A 21,224-nucleotide genomic window follows, 5' to 3' on the forward strand; every position below is an offset into this window, starting at 1 on the left:
ATATATATATATACATACACACACACATATATGTCTACATTCAGCATTTCTGTATGTTCAGGAAATTTCATGTGACCCTGGGCAAGCTGTTTAATCTCTGTATGTCTGGCTTCTTCATTATAAGACTGTAGTGATGATTAAACAAGTTAATTCATGTAAAGTGCTTAGAATACAGCCTGGCCCAAAGGTTGTCAATAGATGTATGGCAACTATCCTAGCTTCTGCTCAGTTCTTTTTCTTGACCAGACCTGGTCCCTTGTCTTTATGTATTTCAAATGTATTTTTAAAAATAAAAATGCAATTTCTAAAACATTTACATTTTAAACATTTACATTTCTCTCCTCTTCCCACTCCCAACAGCAAACTTTACATGGAAGTTAGTAGAAAATCTTTTTTTAAATCTCTTTTAATGAATTAAGCTTATTATACTTGACCACTCAATTCCCGCCAATGTGCAATTGTAATAATCACCTTAAAATAGCTGGTTTATGATTATTAAGTCCATTAATGATCTATCAGAAATTATCACCCAGAAAACATCACAAAAGCTTCTGGTCAAGGGTTATCTCAGGTCTTGAAATGATTTCTCCTGTCTTGTCCATTCAGGCTGTTGTAACAAAATACCTCAGACTGGGGGGCTTATAAACAACAGAAATTGATTTCTCACAGTTCTGGAGGCTGAGAAGTCCAAGATCAAGGCACTGGCAGATTCAGTATCTGGTGAGAGCCTGCTTCCTTGTTCATGGGTGGCCGTCTTCCCTCTAGTGGAAGGGCAAGGGAGCTCTCTGGGGTCTCCCTTATAAGGCACTAACCTATTCATGAGGAGTCCGCCTTCATGCCCTAATCACCTCCCACAGGCCCCACTTCCTAACACATCACCTTGGGAGTTAGGTCTCAACATATAAATTCTGAGGGAACACTAACACTCAGTCTACGGCACTCAGTATCACCCCAGAATATTCCTATAGCAGAACAATCGACCATTATTAGAGAGGGAAGGACTTTAAGGTGTGCTGAATTGGAAAAGTACCAAGACAATAGATACAGAATAGTACATACATGCTGTGGTTCTGCCTAAATAAAACAAAAGGATGTAGGTGTGTAAGAGGGGGGTACAGGGGGTGAGAGAGAGTATGTAGAGAGAACATTTCTAGAATACTCAGGAAACTGTTAACAGAGGTTACATAAGATGTTTTTGAGAAGAAAGTGACAGGTTCAGGACTGTGTCAGCATGTTCACATGGCATATTGAGTGGGATGGGGTGGGAAGGACTGGAAGCAATTGGGAGAGAATGAACCCAGGAGACCATTAAAGGACATTGCAATGGTCCAGGTCCGTGGTCGGCAAACTGCGGCTCGGCAAACTGTGGCTCACGAGCCACATGCGGCTCTTTGGCCCCTTGAGTGTGGCTCTTCCTAAGCCTTAGGAGTACCCTAATTAATTTAATAACCATGTACCTACCTATATAGTTTAAGTTTTAAAAATTTGGCTCTCAAAAGAAATTTCAATCGTTGTACTGTTGATATTTGGCTCTGTTGACTAATGAGTTTGCCGACCACTGGTCCAGGTAGAGTTGAGGGGCCTGTTCTGAAGCAGAGATGGAGTGGAGGAGAAAAAAAGAAATGGGATTCACTTTCAAGGTGCTCCCAGTGGTACCCTCAGGGCCTAGCACAATATCTACACCTACTAGGTGCTCAATAAACGCATGAAATGAATGGTCTCCCATATAAAGATTTACAATTCCAGTTCCCTAAGACATCCCTCTGCACATCTTAAGAGCCAAATTCCACAGACCTTGTCACCTTCTTCTCAGAGTTCACTCACCCAGCCCAGGACCTGTGCAGAGTCAGCAAACGGGATCCACAGGAGGGTGAGGCTGGAGTAAGGGAAATGCAGGCACAACTCTGAGCTGGTCCTGTTTGCACATGGCAAGATGGGTGTCTCCAAAACGCTGTGGCCCTGCTTCCCTCGGGAGCTAAAGGGAGACAGGAAAATTACTAATGAGAAAGGGAGAAAATCAACCCAAAAAATCAGATCTAACCCTACAAACATGCACACACCTTGCACTTAGGAGGTGCTTAAAATAGGTTTTTGCAGCAGTCGCCAACCGGTGGTCCGTGAAGTCCGAAAGGTTGGCGACCGCTGTTTTAAAAAATAAGACAAAGACAGGGGAGTGAGCAGGAGGAAAAGGAATTTCAGGAGTGTGACATATGAAGACTGGTTGGAAGAAAGAGAACTAATGCCCCTGAAGAACAGAGCATTCAGTGGACACCACCTCAAACCTTCATATGTGAAGGCTCAACTGGAAGTCTTTGGTGGTAGGGAGAGTAGAGTGAATGGTATCTTCGGAGCCTAATGTGGGGTCTGGCTGATAGTGTCCTGCTCAAATGTTTATTGGATGGATGGATGGATGGATGGATGGATGGATAGATGGATGGATGGATGGACGGATGGATCAATGAATGGATGAATTAATGGATGGATGGGTGGATAAAAGACTACCTCTATCTGGCTTTCAGAGGCAAAACCGAAACCATTGTTTTATGGCAATCAGGTGGCTGTGATGGACAGCTTTCAAAGATGGCCCTCAGCAATCCTACCTCCTGGTGTTCACATCTGTGTGTAATCCTCTACTTCTGAGTGTTGGCTGTACCTGATGATTTCCTCCTAATGAGTAGAAGACAGCAAAAGTGATGGGATGTAACTTCTGTGAGAAGATTACAAAAGACAGTGGTTTCTGTCTTCCTGGACTCTCTCTCTGTTGCTCACCTTGGTGACAGGCTGCATAGTGGAGAGGCCTCTGTGGCAGCCTTAGGCCAACAGTCAGTGAGGAGCTAAGTCCTATGGCATACAAGGAACTGAATGTTGCCAAGAACCTTGTATGGAAGGAGATCCTTCCCCAGTGGAGCTCTGAGACTCGGCCCCAGCCCTCCCAGCACCTTGACTTTGGCCTGTGAGGGACCCTGAGCAGAGAACCCAGTTAGCTGTGCCAGATTCCTGGTCACAGGAACTGTGAGAAACAAATGTGTGTTGGTTGAAGCCACTGTGTTGGTGTTAACTTGTTGCCAGCAATCAGTGGCTAATACAGTGGCTGATTTGAGTTTGACATAAAAAATGGACATTCTGGCCATTAAACTCGGCAAATGACGGTAGTGGTTAAGAGCCTAGGGTTTTGGTACCAATTGGTCTGAGTTTGAATTTTGAACCCCCAACTTCCTAGCTGTGCAGCTTTGGAAGATCATCAACTTCTGAGCCTCTGTTTCTGCATCTTTAAAATGGGCAAATTCTCTTCCCATAGAGATTACGAAAGGATTACATGAAGTGATCATATAAAATACTAAGCCCAGTACCTGTCACTGAATAGAAGGTAGATATTAGAAAATAATAATAATAATAATAATGGGGCAAGTTCCCTCCCAAAGCAGCAAGTGTCCCATTCCTGGAAGTGATCGAGCTGAGGCATGATGGCCACGTGCAGGAAGTGAAAGGAACCCTAGAGGACCCCAAGCCCTTTCCCAAGCCTCGGATTCAAGAGCTGTGTGTCTGCCTGGCCAAGGCCAAGGGGCGGGGCAGTCAGGTGTGCTGAGGGACCATCAGAGTTACCTTGCACCAGGGAACAGTACCAGCTGTCGCCAGCCTCCAGCAAGGGTGATGCCTTCCCTCCCGCACAGCCTCTGGGTCAGGTATGTGGCCACCGCCCTAGCTGGGCCCATGGGGCCCAGGAAGGTAAACACCCAGCCAGGAAGTGATTGTCACGGGCATGGGGCCAGCTCTGGGCCGAGGCAGGTCTGAAGGTCAGGAATGCTTCCCAGGGAGCCTTTGCAGGGGAGGACAAAGTGTTTGTTGTGGGCTCTCCGCGACAGAGCGGAGGGCGTGTGGATCTTGCTGGGGACAGACCAGTGGACAGGACAGAGGACAGGACAGGAAGGGCCGTCAGGGAGGCCCCAGGAGCTCCTCCCTGGCAGGTGAGTAAATAGTTTCCGTACTTTTAAAATGGAATGAGATGGAATGAGAGATGGAATGGAGGTTGCGGCCAGGACAGGATTGGAAAGACCCCAGGCAGGTGTGTGAGGGAGAGGAGACCATCCCACCCCTGCTCATTGAGAGGCAGCTCCAAGAGAGAACAGCCCAGACTTCCCTCCCCGGGTCCAGTCTCGTCTTGGCTTCATGCACCCCGCTTCCTGCCAGCGCTCAGTTTCACCGTCTTTGAACTGGGGTAGTGTTTCCCTCCGGCTCCTCTCCTGTGATGGCTGTGGGGGCAAGTGAGACAATAAGCAGGACTGGCTACATAATTTGCAGCGCCCCGAGCAAAGGGAATATGTGGGGCCCCTTGTTCAAAAGTTATTCTGAATTTCAAGAATTAAGAATTTTAAAATTAAGAATGGCAACATCAGAGCCTTAAATCAAGTGATTGGCTCTTCTAAGAGCAGGGCCCTGTGCAACCGTGCAGGCCGCAAACCATGTCGCCAGCCCTAATTATAAACCTCCTGCATGTAAACTGTGAAGTGACAAACAAACCGTGATTGCTGCGAGCGCCTGCTCCATTCTCAGGGTCGGGAAGCACACCTGTGGAACTTGGCTCTGAAGGTGTGCAGAGGGATGCCTTTGGGAGCCATGAGGTGACAGCTCCCTGCAAGGCCACCCTACTACATTGGCCCCTGCCGCTCAGGGTCCCACCTCAAGAGAACAAAAGGCTCCGCCCCTCTGAACCTTCTGGACTGTGCACCTGTCTGGCATCAAGCCAAAGCCTGGTGCGACTCCATGTCTGGGGACACGGCTTTCTTGGATGTGGTGGGGTAGGCTCCTCTTCTCTGTGTTGATGTAAAGTCTGGGAGGCTCACAGTCACTGGCTGAACAGACCCGGGCTGTGGCTCCGGTCCTTCGGACAGTTCTGCCCTGTTCTGATGACCAACACAGGTTTGGCTTTTGGAAAGTGCTTCTGTTAATGTCGTAAGACCACTGGTGGGAATGTGCCAGTCTCCCTGTCCCCCTTGTCCCCCTTCCCTTCTCCCTCTCCACTTTCTGCCCAGGTTTTCCCTTTCCTCTTCTCTCCCACCACATCTCCAGCTGCCCTGGCATCGCGTGGCCTTAGAAGAGACCAGTGTCTCTATGGGTGTCTTAAACTTTCCGGTCCTTGAAAGCTGACAATAACCACTTCCCTTGACTCCTTACTGGAGTCCAAATTGTCTTGAAAACCCACCGTTGGAGGGGCTCCCCACAGGAGAGACGAGGTGACCCCACCAGCCAGAGGCAGAGGGAGATAAGTGTTTGCCTATGGAACTGGCCCAGGCAGGGGCAGCCCAGGAGACCTGCACCAGTGGTCAAAACAGCCCGGAGACTCAGCAGAGGAGGCCAAATCTAACCGCCCACTGCTGGCTCTGCCCACCTGCTGGCTCCACCGGGGACACCGGAGTCACTACTGGTCTCAACAGCCCTAGACCAGACACCCCATCTCCCAGGAAGGGGTCCTTTCCCCTCTCCATGAGCCCAGTGCCTCCCCAGTAAAGAGTCAGCTCTGACTCTCTGAGGTTACCACCAGCACCACCCTAAAACGACATAGATTCCTTCCTTTACTACTTCATCAAATCATTGCCCCCCCCCCCAAAAAAAAAAAAAACATTGCTGAGCACCCTGGCAGGTGAGGCTTTGAAGAGGGGCTGGGACACAGGTGGGAGAGGCAGAAGCCAGAGGCCAGGCTAGAGGTCCTTTCTTCATGAAGGGGCCTAGGACACCCTCCTCATCCAAAGAAGGTTATGGGGTCATGGTGCTGAGAGGCATTTTGACTGACTGAGCAGGAGGTACATCTCTGAGACTCTGGGCTGTCTTATTCAGAACTCCCCTTGGCATCTTTGGGGGTTGTTGGGGCAGGGCAGCCTGGGCCTCGGAAGGAATTTTCTTTCTGGTCACCTTGGGCTCACCTTTTCCCACTTCCTCAGTGGGCAGAGCTCTGCTTCTGGACCTCGAGGAACTGCCCAGAGAAGCCAAAGAACTGGCATTGCTTTCCTTGGTTGACAGCAGTCCTTGAGGCCCCGCTCTGGGGAAGTCTGCACTGGGTCTGGGCAAAGATTTTGAGCACTAAAGAGGGGGCTTTTTCTGAGAACACCCTTCACTAAGGACCTGGGTATCTGGGAACCTGGGTCAGCCACCTCTCAATCTTTCTACTTCTGCTCACCTTACTTTTGGAATGGAAAAATAAAATCACATGTTCAAATGAGTGGGGGATCATCAAAGAAATATCAGGGAGGCCCGCATGGAGGAGGTGACCTTTGAGCTAGACGTTATTAAATGATCTTACATCACTTATTAATTCTTTTGCAAGAGGAGAAGGCTGAGGGATATGGCTTTATGTAAAGTAAGGTTCTGTATCTTGAAAATGAGATAGTAATTTTTCACACTTACCCTAGTTGGATGTTGAAAGTTCTTTAAATAGCACACTTGCACAGGAAAGGGGCAGCAGGGTTTTAACAAGGTGGAAAGTGCATGGGACCCCAAAGGCTCCCAGAGATCACACTGTATGGCCAACGTGTCTCATGGGGCACACTGCCCTTCACTTCTGTACTCCAGTGCCGGCTGGCTTTGCCTCAGATTCTCCCTTCCCTTTTCACTCCTGGCTGAGGTTCAGGCTCAGGCATTGGTGTCTGCCACAGCTCTGACCATCAGGTATCTAGGTCTTTGATGAGTTGTAAAATGGGGCGCTGATTCGTTATTAATTAACAACTATGTTTTCTATCAGAGACAGACCCTTCAAAACATAGGTTCTCGGAGGATGAGCAGCTTAAAAGGCTTGGAGGAGCTTGGGAGCCACTGGGGCAGGGACAAGGAAGAAAGACAAGCTGGGCCGGAGGACCTTGGCCCCCAGGCTCTGCCTGGAAGTGGCAAGAGTCAGTCCTGAGTGGCTGGTGGGAGGGTTGCTCAGTTCACATACAATATGACCTGCTGTCTCAGTAGTTCAACCCACCATGGCCATGGGCTCCTTGCGGACTGGCTGCTTAGAGAACACCTCATTCAGCCAGCCAGTATTCGCTGCACACTTGCTCTGAGCCAGCAGTGATAAGATGTGACAAGATGGATGATCTCGCTGTCCCCCTCCCAAGCTCCCCACCTTCATTCCAGCCCCTGAGCTGCCTTGCCCTCTTTGCTGCTGCCCAGATAAGTAGAGTAAGAAAACCTAGTTTCTCACATAGATATTTCTCTCTCTTCCACTCTCTCTAAAAATCAATAGAAAAATATCCTTGGGTGAGGATTAAAAACAAACAAAAAAACACACAACAACATATCCTCGGGTGAAGATTTAAAAAAAAACAACTTCTAAGTTTTTTAAGATGATAAAACGCTGGCATAATGGGCCCTTCCATGATGCTCTATATAGACATAAATCCACTTGAGAAAGGGAATATGTCTATAAACAGTTTTCTGCTCTCATCTGAGTGATAAAAACCTTCCTTGGTGGGTCCTTGAACGCTAGAGGAAAGAGTTATTTCCTGTTGAGTACCTTTGTAAAGAAGTTAGCTGTGAACTTTGAAATGATATTAAGGTTCTTTGTTTCTGGATTAAAAAGGCATCTGGCACATGGACAATTTTCCCTAGTGCCTCAGATATCAGAGCCTGGGACTTTCTTTCTACAGTTTTCTGGCCTCTTTGGAACCAGTTCAGTGTCAAAATCAAAGCCACTTGCTGTCGGCTAACTTGGGTTCCAAGTCAAGGTTAAGACATGGAGAGATTCTAGTTTGGGGTTAGAATGAAGCCATCTGATGTTCAGTCTAGGATAAACAGACCCGGCTAATGTTTGGAGAAACATTATTATCACCGATGTGTGTATTCACTGGAGAAATACCACAGAAATTGCCAAAATAAAGGAGCATCTTTTAACCACGGGCACAGCCTGTGGAAGCTAAGGTGGCCCCTCTGTTACTGCTTAGACCCAGGCTGTTTCTGTCTACTTTTATTCCTCCCTGAATCTCCATGATCTTATACGACTGTGTTCTCAGGAAAGGCTGTTTACTGTGAGTCAGAATGTTCTGAATTAAAGGGGGTGAGAAGTAGCTTAGCAATCACGCTCTTAACCGCTCGGCCACAGCCAGGCTGCCTCCACCACTGGCTGGCTGTGTGACCCTGGCTGAGTCAGTGAACCTCTCTGAATCTCCATGTCCTCCTCTGTAAAAAAGGGGGAAATGGGACAGGACATTAACAACTCATATAGGATCGCCTGAGTATTCCATGAGGTGACGATTCTAAGGTGCTCACACTCAGCTTCAGCTATTGTTATCCCAGTAGGCCTTGAGAAATAAAACAGATCCTTCTTTTCAACATAAAAGTTGACTTTGAGCAGCAGGGAGAGAATTTATCATTTTACATCAATTATTTAGCACCTACAGGAGTGTATTAGTATGCAGAGAACTCCCTTTTAAAAAAATATATATTTGATTGATTTCAGAGAGGAAGGGAGAGGGAGAGAGAGAGAGATAGAAACACCAATGATTAGAGAGAATCATTGATCGGCTGCCTCCTGCACGCCCCCAACGGGATTGAGCCTGCAACCTGAGCCCGAAACCCGGGCATGTGCCCTGACTGGGAATCGAACCATGACCTCCTGGTTCATAGGTTGATGTTCAACCACTGAGCCATGCTGGCAGGACCAGAGAACTCTCTTGAAGCATTCACCTGTCCCAAGTGCTCTGAGCAGCCGACTCTGAGAAACTCCTCTCAATGGGCCATTCAGGCCTGATGTCCACCAGCAAGATTGTCCACCGTCTAGGTGTTGCCTCAGGGGACCTGATGACCACTTCCCTCCAATCTATAATAATAAAAGCATAATATGCTAATTAGACCAGACAGCCGAACGACCTTCCAGATGTCCTTCCAGATAACCTTCCGGACGAAGCTGTGGCTGCGAGGGATGAGCCCTTTGCACAAATTTCGTGCATCAGTCCTCTAGTGAATAATATTTCTAGTTAAATGAAGGCATTTTTTTTTTTTTTGCAAATTTAGCTGGTGCTTCAAATTTTTTAAAAAAATGGAATTTGGCAAATGCTGGTGTGGAAATAATTTGAGGAAATTAATGGTGGACCAACCACACAGATTTCGGGCCCCCTCTGTGGAAGAGTGAGTTAGCTTTCTGTGGCTGTTGTCACAAATGACCAGGCCCCTAGTAGCTTAAAACAACACAAATTGTCATCTTACAGTTCTGGAAGACAGAAGTTCCACACAGGTCTTGCTGGGCCAACGCCCAGGTGTCGGCAGGACTGCCTTCCTCTGGAGCCTCTGGGGGAGGGTGCTTCTTTGCTTTCAGCTTCCAGGGGCCGTCCATAGTCCTAGCCTTGTGGCCTATTCCCTCATCGTTACAGCTGGCAGCATAGCCAGAGAGAAAGGGGTCGATGGATGGACAGAAGTCCATGCACCTGGGTGGGTGGGCTGTGCGTGGACGGGCTTCTAGAACCCAGGAACAAGTGGGCCCTTAGAAGATAGACCTGGAGAAACAGGGGACTGGGCAGGGTGGCACCAGGCAGGGCCACGGGCAGGAGCTCAAGGGCTGGTGTAAGCTCAAAGCCCTGGCCAGAGCCCGGTCAGTGGGGACAGAAGGAGAAGCCTAGAGGGGAGCCTGCTCAGGTCAGAAAGGGTCAGAGGCAGGGATCCAGCCCTGGGGAGAGAACACCCCGTGCTGCTGTCTTTGGGTTCGGCAGCCTCGAGGGGAAGGCCCAGCTGCCTCCCGGAGGCTGTCCTTGGTGGGGCAGGCCTCAAACACCCGCCACTGCTGTTTCACACCCGTTGAATATGCCCTGCCAACCACCTGGCAAGGTTTGGGTTAATTTATAATTAGAAGCACATGGATTTGTGAACACAGGAAATGGGATGGCAGGCACCTCGGCGAGCAGTGGCCTTGACCCTCTTCGGCTGTGGTGAAAGCAAGCACGCACCCTGCACACAATTTCAGAAGCTTTTCAGACTCGCTGAGGTCAGTTCCAGAAAGCTGGGTGGAGCAGTGAGTCATCAAAACCCCTGCTGGCCTTGTGACAAGGGGTCACTGCCGCCCCCTCCCCAGGGCACCTGGTTGAGCAGGTCGGGTGTAGGGCCTAAGGGCACCGCTGGCACAGAGCGGGAGAAAGCCTTAGTTCAGGAGAGAACGGGACTCAGTGGGTCTGGCTCGTCCAGGTAATTTCCCGGCAGTGTTTCTGGACTGTCAATTACTTTCCCCATTTGCCATTTTTAAGGTATGCACGTGCCACCCGTGCTGTCAATACTGCCCACAGGTTGGCTTCAAATTAAATTCTCTATTTATTTTCATCCTAAGCATTGACATCTGTGAAGTCGCAGGTTCCATGTGCTAATTGGATTTTTCTAAAATAAATAATATTAATTTTTTGAATGTTTGATGTACCTCCTATAATAAACTCCCATTCCAGGCTCACATCCCACGCTGGAGAGGAACAGGGGACTCTCTGGGTTCTTCTAAACCAGTGGTTCTCAACCTTCTGGCCCTTTAAATACAGTTCCTCATGTTGTGACCCAACCATAAAATTATTTTCGTTGCTACTTCATAACTGTAATGTTGCTACTGTTATGAATCATAATGTAAATATCTGATATGCAGGATGGTCTTAGGCGACCCCTGTGAAAGGGTCGTTTGACTGCCAAAGGGGTCGCGACCCACAGGTTGAGAACCGCTGGTCTAAACCCTATGGATAGTTTAAGAAATCACAGCCCCTCAACGTCTCTGCCACTGTTGTTCGTTTATTAAAAAGTATCGTATCTCCCTCTTGCATAACTTGTTCACCCAAACCAAATCCAAAATCCCGGCCTGCCCCCGCTGCCCCCCACCCGCCCCCCCTCCCCATGACCCTGTCACCTTCCACCATTCTCTCTGGTTGCTCCCACTCCCCTCTCTGCCCACTGTCAAGGCCCAGGCACACTCCATGAGTCTGGACCCGCACAGCCCATGCCTCTGTATGCCTCAGTTTACCATGTGCCTCGGTCAACCCTCCCCAGGGCCAGAGTCACCTCCCTCCCACCTGTAGGGAGAGCACAGGATCACACCAGGAGGGGCACAAAGGCACTTGGAATGCTTCCAGCACTGCACAGATGACAGAAAGTTCCAGAAGGGAAAGGCCGGAGGAGGGGCAGCCACGTTTAAGATGATGGGGAATGTCACCAAATTCCCTCCTGCCTGCTCTCTGAGGCCTGAGCGAGGGGGCCACCTCTGTCTCATGACCCGGGGCCTACAGAGGGCGAACACAGCTGGGCTCAGCGTGTGAGTGGACAGAACCCACCAAGGACACAAGGACACGACTGACCAGGTCAACCTCATGTCCTGAATGAGAGTGTTGAAAACCTAGATATACCACTAACTGGGAAGTCCAGCTCCAGACCACTGGGAAGTAATGCATAGGAGTCCCTTCAAACTGTAAGAAGGATTTTTACGAGATACTATTGGAGAAAACACAGGGAACTAAAGGGCACTGTGAACACCCCGGCCTGCTGAGGGCGAAAACCAAGGACAGGAAATGGTAATGCTATACATCTCTCTCTTCCTCTCATTCTTCTGCTCTGTTCTCTCCCCCGCCCCCACCCCTCATCCCTCCCTACCTCCCCTTCCTCCCCGCCATACACAGAGCTATCCTACTACACGTATATCTGGCCCATTCTGGCCATTTCAAAATACCTCCCCGCCCCATGGCCATTCAGCCCAGAGCCCTTGCTCACTGGTCTCAATCCTCATCTGAGAGAGAGAATCTGATTGGCTCAGCCCAGCCTCTGGGTTGACTCCTCCTGGGTCAAAGGTCCACTCTGTTCTGGTCAGTTATGACCAGGAGGCTGGGGGTCATGGCTCTCAGGGTCCTCCTCTTCCAGGGCTAAGGGTGGAGCAAACCCTCTAGGAAGGTTCTGGAGCAGGAGGGAAGGATGCTGCCTTCCAGTACAAGTGCTGGCTGCCCAGAGCCATTCTGAGAAATCGGGTTGGGATTCAGATTTCCCAACCAGAAACCCAAGTACCCCTCCATTCCTTTGCCAATTACACCCCCCCCCCACATTCACATGTTAAAGCCCAAAGCCCCAATGTAATGGCATTTGGAGATGGGGCCTTGGGAGGTAATTAGGGTTAGTCAAGGTCATGAGGGCGGGGTCCTTATGATGGGATTAGTGGCCTTGTGCGAAGAAGAGCATATCCTCTCTCCCTCTTTTTCTTCCTTTCCCTCGTTCACCCTCCGTCTTCCCCTCTCTCCCTCCCCTTGTCTCCCTCCCTCCTTCTCTCCTCACACACACACCTAGAAAAGGCCATGTGAGGGCATAGCCAGGCAGCCGTCTACAGGGCAGAAAGAGGGCCCTCACCAGAACCTGACCATGCTCCACCCTGACCTCAGACTTCCAGTCTCCAGAACTGTGCAAAAACAAATGTCTTGTTCAAGCCACCCTATCTATGGCATTTTGTTAGGGCAGCCTGAGCTAAGACACCAGTATTGGCCCTGTCCTTTCAGCAGGCCTTTTTATACCCGCTCGGCTAGGGGTTGAGTGATGAGCTCACAGCAACTCCGACATGCAAACGGTCCCACCACTGGAACCCAACAAAGACTCAGTGTTGGTGTGTAGCTTCCTGCCCTTAACGATCCCTGGTTGGCTGTGGAAATGACATTGCCTGCTTTTGTGTAGTGTCTGCTCTGCCCGGTGACTCGGAGCTCAGCAGCCCTGCCCAGCCTCCCTCAGGTTGGGACCTTGGACCACAGGAGGGTGGGAGCTTGCCAAGGGCGGTGGCTGGCCGAGGCTCACCCAGAAGGAGTGGTGCTTGTCCCCAGCTCACTCCCTGCTGTTGCTCACCGCCTGGACATGTTGGCCAGGGCATGAAAGAGGCTCAGCTTCCATTAATTAGGTAAACTTTCTCTTAAGGCGAAGATGCCACAGCTAGCTCTGGCTTCACTTTGAGAAAGTAGGTTGAGCCTTCTCTTCCCAGACCCTGCTGAGAGTGGCTGTTGTCACCGATAGGACCAGAGGGGATGGGACTCTCGGGGGTGCCACCAGCCAGTCAATCTATGCCTGGAGACGAGGCATAGATTCCCTCACTGGGACCGAGCCGAGGCTCTGATGGACCCTCAGTTTGTTTTCAAACTTTTATACCGACTTTTTATATTGAACATCATCTGGCATCTTGGTTTCTTTTTACACCAAAAAGGAAAAACAATTTAAACAAGTGGTCACTCATTTAGTTGCAAAGAGTAAAAAGAGCAGCAGCGGGAGTATCGTTTACGGCGTGTTGATGGGATGCCAGGCACGTAAGCTCATCTAATCCTTGCTCCATCCCTGCACACGTGAGAGCCCCTTCCAGAAGGAAAGGGGAGCTATAGGAAGGGCACTCACGTTTGGGATGATGGGGGGTATTAGGCAATTCCCTCCTGTCTGCTCTCCAGGATCCTGCACTGGGGACCACATCTGTCTCAGGACTCTGTGCCTAACACAGGGTGGACTCAGCCTTACTCAGCATGTAACTGCAACCCACTGTGGACACAGCGGACCGGTTCAACTCCATGTGAGCTAAGTGGGCATCACTCTCCAGATGGGAAGCTGAGGATCAAGTTGTGTCAAAGACTGGGGGAACGCATCCCCAGAGTCCTGTCAGGACATGCTGAGGTGCACACCATGTCTTCCCCTCTGCTCCAGGGGCCCCACAGTTTCAGCCTGACTTAGAATAAGAGGAAGGGAGCTGGTAAGAGGCCTCACCCCACCACCCCACCCACCCCCCTCACTGAGAAACCTGGGTGTGGCCATCATTCTCACGCGGGGAACCGTGGGCCACAGCTGCACCTGGCTTGAGCCCCTGCCCCCAAACTACCCAGGACTCCCCATAAAGAAGCCTCCACACAGTGTGGAGGGAGGTTCGCTGAACAGTGAATCCCCGGGGAGCCTGGTGGTTTGGCCCCCAGAGAGGACAGGGCTGGGCTGTCCTGGCTCAGACTTTGTCCCCCGTGTGCTCGGATCCTGATCGCTGCTCTTGGATAAGGGCTGCATTGCTTCCTAAGCCATCTCCACCACCACAGGCAGTCTCTCCCCCTCCCTCTGACACTGGCCGTTCCTGTCCTCCCAGCGGCAAGGAGGGCTCTGGGACCGCAAGACCCAGGTTCGAATTCTGCCCCAGCCACTTCCCAGCTGCATCTCAAGCAAGTGACTAAGTTTCTCTAAAATGTGACTAACAACAGTCCCTTCTTTCCCTCCTCCCCCAAGGGCTATATGAGGATCAAATGACTTAACTGGGACGTGCCTGACACAAACCCCTGTTTCCCCCAGGAGCAAGAACTGTGTCTGCAGCTCAGCGCAGTTCCTCTCTGGGCAGGGTGGCCTCCGTCACCAGCTCTGGCCCAAGGCACTACTGTCATCCTCAGCACCTCAAGCTGACCCGCCCTTGTCCTGTCCTCTTCAGAAACCACTGGGAGGGTGGCTTGGGTGGCCAGAAGCCTCTGTCTATCCGTTCAGGACACCCTGTCTCGACACAGTGGAGGACTTGTGGCCTGTGGGCAGCTGCCCAATGGTGTCAGGCGGAGACTGGACCGTCAGCCACAGCTCAGAGGGAGAGCAAGGCCATCTGGAAAGAACAGCCAGTTAAAGCCCCGGCAACAGATGAGACCCGGGTGAAGGGGGTGGAGGGGGAGGACGGAGACTGAGGGAGGAGAGGACATGACACATTAGCAGGGACGCAGGAGGCAATGGAGAGGCTGGTGGCTCACATGCATCTGAAGCCTGGGAAACAGATATTGGAAAGAGGAGAGAGTGAGAAGTTCCCACTTCTTCCCTGATTTGTAGATACATTTACAGAGAACAAGAGGCCTCATTCAGTTGCTTTGGTGGATATTACAGAGAGTTTATCTTGGAGGGGACACCAGGAAGTAACATTGCACAAGACAACACTGCGGATGTTTTACTCCGCTGGTGGTGGCAGGGGGCGAGTTGAAAGCCAAAAGAAGAATCTCGCCTCACCTGCCAAGGAATTTTCCAGGCTAGACGGTTCAGGGCCTTGACATCCTAGAACTGAGCTCCGTGGCTCCATCCCCTATCCACAGTCAAAACAATGTTCTTAGGGAGATCATCTTGGTCTCCTGGAGGAATACCATCCTCTCATTTTCCTTAGGGCTCTTCACCCTCCCAACCCCCGAGTCTACTCCAAGCAGGTAGTTAGCAGGCAACACAGATGAGCCCTATCTATCTGAGCCATCTAGGAGCTCAATCTCAAGATGGTCCTAACCTAACATCTGTCAAACCCTCCACTGAGAGGAAGATGCAGAGTCCGCGTCCCCTCTGAAATCCCTGCCACCAGGCAGAAGCCTGCATGGGGTCACCTGTAGAGTGACTTCTGCTGGTTGTGTCTTGTGTGAAGCCATCAGTCTACACTGAAGGGCACAGAGGGAGGGTCTTCAGAAACCTGTTTGCATGAGCGTGTACGAGCCTTGTGTTCAGGAGACAGACCACCTAATAGAACGAGTAGACGGGTCTGTGCATCACCTGGGAGGGACACTCTCTAAAATGCATGTTCCTGGGACCCACTTCAGCCTTAGTCCGAATTCCGGGCATGGGGTCCAGGAATCCATATATTTAATAAGCTCTTAAAAGTTTGAAAATCACTGCACTGCCCTTCCACAAAACCCCTGAAGAGAAATCCTTTAGTCAACCTTAGCACTAACTACTAACATATTTTCTCCGGAGCGACTGGTGATTTTTATCCCTGAATACAATAGAATGGGTCAGTGACACATTTCCCTTTCACACTGGCTGCTAGGAAGCTCAGGGGCGATTTGGGCCCATCCATAGCAAGTCTTTGTAATAGGAACTTTTAAACTTTATCCCCCATTGAGTTTGTTTTTGTTTTACTTTTTAAATGTTTATAATTATTTATTAGAAAAAACAAAAACATCTGAGTGCTTTCTCTAACCCAGCCGTGGGCAAACTACAGCCCGCGGGCCGGATCCGGCCTGTTTGAAATGAATAAAACTAAAAAAAAAAAAGACCGTACCCTTTTATGTAATGATGTTTACTTTGAATTTATATTAGTTCACACAAACACTCCATCCATGCTTTTGTTCCGGCCCTCCGGTCCAGTTTAAGAACCCATTGTGGCCCTCGAGTCAAAAAGTTTGCCCACCCCTGCTCTAACCCATTGAGTTTTATGGCCCCACCTTTTTATTCTTCTTTCTTTTGTCCTCTTTTTAATTTATGCTGTGTTGAATAAGTGAAATATAAGAATAAATATGCATTATATTTATAGATGGAAATATTATCACTGTGCATTAATTTGCACAGTAATGCACAAACAGCTACCATGAATCGAGTACTCAGGTAATGCTTGTGCGCCCTACATGACAGTTGAGAAGCACGGGGTCCCAAGAGAAAGCCACATGCCCAGCTCATGTAATCAGTGAGGAGGGTGCAGGGTTGACAGCCCATGCTTGCTTGGCTCTGCTCTCCAGCTCTAAACACCTGTGCTGCTCCCCCCAGGGTCCTCTGGAAAGATTTGGAACCATTTAATTCCTTCTCAAAATGTTCTATTTTTAACCCCAACAGAGGTGGAGGGGCGGGTCCCCAGAGGGCCTTGGCCTAGTCTAGACCTCCTGTCTTTTTTTCAGGCTCCTTTCCCGGAAGTAACTTGAATGATTGTCTCTTCCTACAACCAAAAAGAACCTAACTTACATGCACATTAAAAGAGACAATGGAAACAAATTAAATAAACTAATGGAACTCTAAATGACGTATTATAGAATATTATGCAAATATTAAAAGTGAATCTATACATCCTACTTCACTGAAATAGAACATCCCACAAAACATTGTTTAATGGGAGGAAAAAGTAATAAAATCATAGGAAAAACATTCTTTAGAATGCTCTGTAGTCTGAATAAAATATTTAATGGTTTAATTCCTTTGGAGTTTATTTAGGGAATTTACTTGAAGGATCTAAACTGAGATTTTCCCCAAACTGTTAACCAATATTCCAAAGTGTTATTGCTACCCCTCCTTTTTCATAATAACAACTTTATTGAGATATAATTCACATTCTAATAATTCACCCTTTTAGAGTATACATCCAATGGTTTTTAGTATGTTCACAGAGTAGTGCAACCATCACCACTACCAGTTTTAGAATACTGTCAACATCTCACCAAAAGAAAATCCTGTCCCCATTAGCAGACACTCACTCCCCATAACCCTTCCAGCCCTAGTCAACTGCTAATCTACTTTCTGCCTCTGTGGATTTGCCTATTCTGGGCAGTTCATACAAATGAAATCATACACTATGTGGTCCTTTGGGACTGGCTTTTTTTACTTAGCAAAGTGCTTTTGGGGCTCCCTTATGTTGTAGCACATGACAATACTTAATTCCTTTTTAGGACTGAATAATATCCCATTGTATGGATACACCCCAGTTTACTTACCCATTCATCAGTTATTAGACATTTGGGTTGTTTCCTCTTTTTGCCTATTATGAATAACTAGAGGCCCGGTGCACAAAATTTGTGCACTCGGGGGGGGCGGGGTCCCTTAGCCCAGCCTGCACCCTCTCGCAGTCCAGGAGCCCTCGGGGAAAGTCCAACTGACAACTTAGGCTCGCTCCCCGCCTAAGCTGTCAGTTGGACATCGTAGTGCTGCCACAGAGGTGGGAGGGGCTCCTGCCACCACCGCTGTGCTCACCAACTGTGAGCCCTGCTTCTGGCCAAGTAGTGCTCCCCCTGTGGGAGCACACTGACACCTGCGTTGAGCATCTGCCCCCTAGTGGTCAGTGCGCATCATAGTGACCGGTTGCTCCGCCGTTTGGTCTATTTGCATATTAGCCTTTTATTATATAGGATGTGACTATGAACATTCATGTACAACTTTTTGTGTGGACATATATTTTCATTTCTCTTGGGAATATACTTAGGAATGGAACTGCTAAGTCATTCTATGGTTAGCCTTTTGAGGAACTGCCAGACTATTTTCCAAAGTGCCTGCAAATGAACTTCAAAATCATTTTATCAAAACATTCCAGCGAGTTTTTTCATTGCAATTTTTAAATTGAAATAGCACTAAAACTATATATTAACTTGGGGAGAATTAATATATATTTAATTTTCACCATCCAAGAAAAACCCACGCCTCTCTAACCATGCAAGTCTCCTTCCGTCTCTCAAGTTTTTCCTTTATTTAAGGTGTTTGTGTTTATTCACATGGTTACCCTGTGTTTTCTGGGTCTGTTACTACTACTTTCTACTTTCTTGTTATTGTTGACATGTAGTAAATCTATCCTCTTCTGGGCCTGGGCTGAATTCTTTGTATTCCGATAGTCTCAATTGGTTCTTTTGGATTTTCTAGGCATTCAAATCATATCAGCTGCAAATTGTGATGAGTTCATCTTTCTTTCTGATAACGCTTGCTTTATGTCTCATTGTGTTGGCTGAAGCCCAAGAAACACGTTAATAATCATGAGAGCAGGATCTCGTTTGAATATTCCAGCATCCCTGTTTTTGTGATGTGCACAGTTTTCTTCTAGCCTCACTTTTAAAGGTCTTTCCTGAAGATTGGTATTTAGTTTTGTCACTAACCCACTGATGTGTTATATTGTATTAAGACTGCCTCATGATTATAAAATTGCCTCTGTTTTAATTAAAGCACTCGGAGAACATTTTAATCAGGGAATTAAAACACCTCATTTAACAGCTCATTCTTATTCTCTATCTGATTTGGTGGGGGAGGGAATCTTGATCTTTGAAGATATAAACATAACATAGCTTTCTTTTCCCCCTTCATGGCTATCGGTTTCCCTGGCTAACCTCACTTCACTGATGCACAGTAGGGCCCTTGGGGCTTCTTGGTCATTTCACATAACTTCTTTCTTCCAGTTTTTAGAACTGATTCATTTCCTTACTGAAGATTCTGTCCTAATCAAGTTTTTTCAAGAGATTTACCTATTTATTTTTGAATAGCTTAATACATTGCATGACTTTTAAAAAATAAAAGTATATTAAAAAGTATGTTAATTTAAAGTCTCTTTCCCTCCCAATCTTACTCTCCATTTGCTTAGGTTTTACACAATAATTTTAAAAAATATGTGTGTATATATGTAACTAATTCTCTTTAACTTCTTTCACAATTTTTTAGGCACATCCAAATAAATTTGAATACATTTTCTCCTTGTTCCCTGATGGAAACATAATACACACTCTTCTATCCTTGTTTTTCTTTTAATCTTGAGATATCCTAGAACCCTTCCTTAATCAGTATATCGAGCTTCCTCTTTCTTGCTTTTCCATCTGCATTTTATTCCATTTGTGGAAACGTTTAGAACGGTCTCATTGGTGCTACCAGTTCTGGCAGAGAGGCATTCTGTCGTCTTCAGTTACTTGCGTCACCTGCCACAGACCACTCCCCACGTGTGCAAGCAGATCCGTGGGCCCACGTCCTGCCGATGACATTGCTGGGCTAAAGTATAGTTGTTTTCCCTTTGATAGACGTTGGTGGGGGCTGCCTGTTGCCCGTCAGCTTCACCAATCACTTTTCAAGCTTCTGTTTTTTTGCCAATGTATTAAGTGAAAAAAGGAGCTCAGTGTGTTTTGGATTCTCATTCCTCTTATGAGACATGAGGTTCCTGGGAAAGTCCTGTTATTACAGTTTCTCTGCCCTCCCTGTGCCTGCCATCACCTGGAGTACCTTCAGGTGACCTCTCCTTCCTCCATCCCCGGCGATGACATGCCTCCAGCGTGCTTTGCCTTCTGAGATTTATGCTCCGCTCATGGTCCCTCCTCTCCCTGTCTTGGCACTGATCATTTTGCCAACAGGAATATCTAGTTTGTTCCTTGAGCATCTGATTTCTTCCTTCCCCGCAGGCTTTCTTCCTATTGCAAATTATATATATAAATAGATCAATGTAGTGTATATGCCGCCACTCTCTGGCATCGGAATATCTTCCTGAAAAAAAGAAATGTGCTCACCCCCTCTCTACCACTGTCTAGTTCGCTGGTTTAAAATTAATTTCACCGATTTCTGTTGCATCGTCAGGAAAGGGGGCTGTTCACACTTGATCGATCACAGTGTATTTCGTCTGGTGGATGAATTTTGTCACTGTCTGACCCAGCCTGCCGGGATGTATAACTGCTGGCGGCACCATGTGTCGGGGAGAGGGTGGCTCCAGCGTCTGTAGGCCCGAACTCCTCCAGCTGGATCTCAGCAGCCGCGTGGCCCTAACTCAGTGTCAGCGCTTTCACCTCTAAAGAGATGTTGTTGGGATTAGAAACTATTATCAAGTCCGTGCTCCTTGGGCTGTTACTGTGATTAGTAGTCAGCCTTCCAGGTTGCATGCTGGCTAGTTCGGACCTTGTCACAATGGGCCATTTTCAAGTCCAGCTTCCTGCCAAATGCCGCTCCCCCTCTGATCTCAGGCCCAACTTCTCCCTCAGATCCCACTTCCTTTCTCAGTGTATCAACAGCCTGAAGGAAAACCGTCTGAGCTCATGTTTACTTTTCTCCCTCTTGAACAGAAGCCAACAGACAAATCAGTTTGGAACTTTGCCTCCTGGGCTGGCTCTCTGGCCTCCTTCAGGCCTCGTTGGCTCAGACTTCCTCTCTGTAGGCTCCCTGCTGAAGCTAGAAACCCCACCCCCTTTACTCACTCCACCTCCTCTCCTCCCCACTCAGTTATTTCTATACAGTCCTCTTTCCTGCTCACTGGGAAGAGAATCTCCATCCAGCCCTTTAGGCACCAAGCGGGTCACTTTCTGCAATCAGCCACAGTCTTGGTTCTACAAGGACCTCCACCCCTTCCCTCAGCCTGGGAACCCCCTCTTCCTCTTTCCTGAAGCCAATGCTGTCCCCCCATGGCCATGATGCAGGTGGGGTTTCACCCCAATGTTGAGAGCCAGCGGGGGTCTGGTTGCCCTGAATTCCCCTTCTGCTGCCATTTTTATCCTGTCCCTCTCCACCCTTGCTCCCCAATTTTCGAATTTCCACTTCAAGTTCTTTTGGGATTCTCTCCCTGTCTTTGGGTATCCCATTTCTTTCCTCTTTTGTTCATGCTGACAACACCAAAATGTTCCCAGGGCATTTCTGGGCCAGCAGCACCAGCTATCATCCTTTTGCCCAGTGGTCACATGATTCTCACAACACAGGTCGTCCCCACAGCAGAGCACCTTCCAGGGCAGCTCTCCGAGCTCCAGTCCTCGCTGGGGCTTTTCTCCCAAACCAGAAACTTCATCTGTTTTCCCCTCTGCTATCTAAATGTCTCCTCT

General features: G+C 48.4%; 2 protein-coding genes across 3 annotated transcripts in view; one reads left to right on the forward strand and one right to left on the reverse strand.

Moving 5' to 3' along the window:
- Nucleotides 1–21,224, reverse strand: part of NEU2 (sialidase 2 (cytosolic sialidase)) — a 38,470-nt gene that overhangs the window by 11,178 nt on the left and 6,068 nt on the right. The window contains exons 2-3 of one of the 2 annotated variants that reach the window (XM_014530600.1): nt 8,662–8,794; nt 1,825–1,975 (exon numbers count right to left, since the gene is read on the reverse strand). The gene's annotated coding sequence lies outside the window, so the exon portion shown is untranslated. Of the gene's footprint in view, nt 1–1,824; nt 1,976–3,603; nt 3,681–8,661; nt 8,795–21,224 lie in introns of those variants that run through there. The other variant, XM_005882945.2, reaches the window with a different exon arrangement.
- The window catches only part of NGEF (neuronal guanine nucleotide exchange factor), an 82,727-nt gene continuing 65,330 nt past the window's right edge, over nt 3,828–21,224 (forward strand). The window contains exon 1 of the mRNA XM_005882946.2: nt 3,828–3,965. The gene's annotated coding sequence lies outside the window, so the exon portion shown is untranslated. The remainder of the gene's footprint in view (nt 3,966–21,224) is intronic.

The sequence above is a fragment of the Myotis brandtii genome, unplaced genomic scaffold, assembly GCF_000412655.1.
Source record: "Myotis brandtii unplaced genomic scaffold, ASM41265v1 scaffold744, whole genome shotgun sequence".
Taxonomy (NCBI): Eukaryota; Metazoa; Chordata; class Mammalia; order Chiroptera; family Vespertilionidae; genus Myotis; species Myotis brandtii.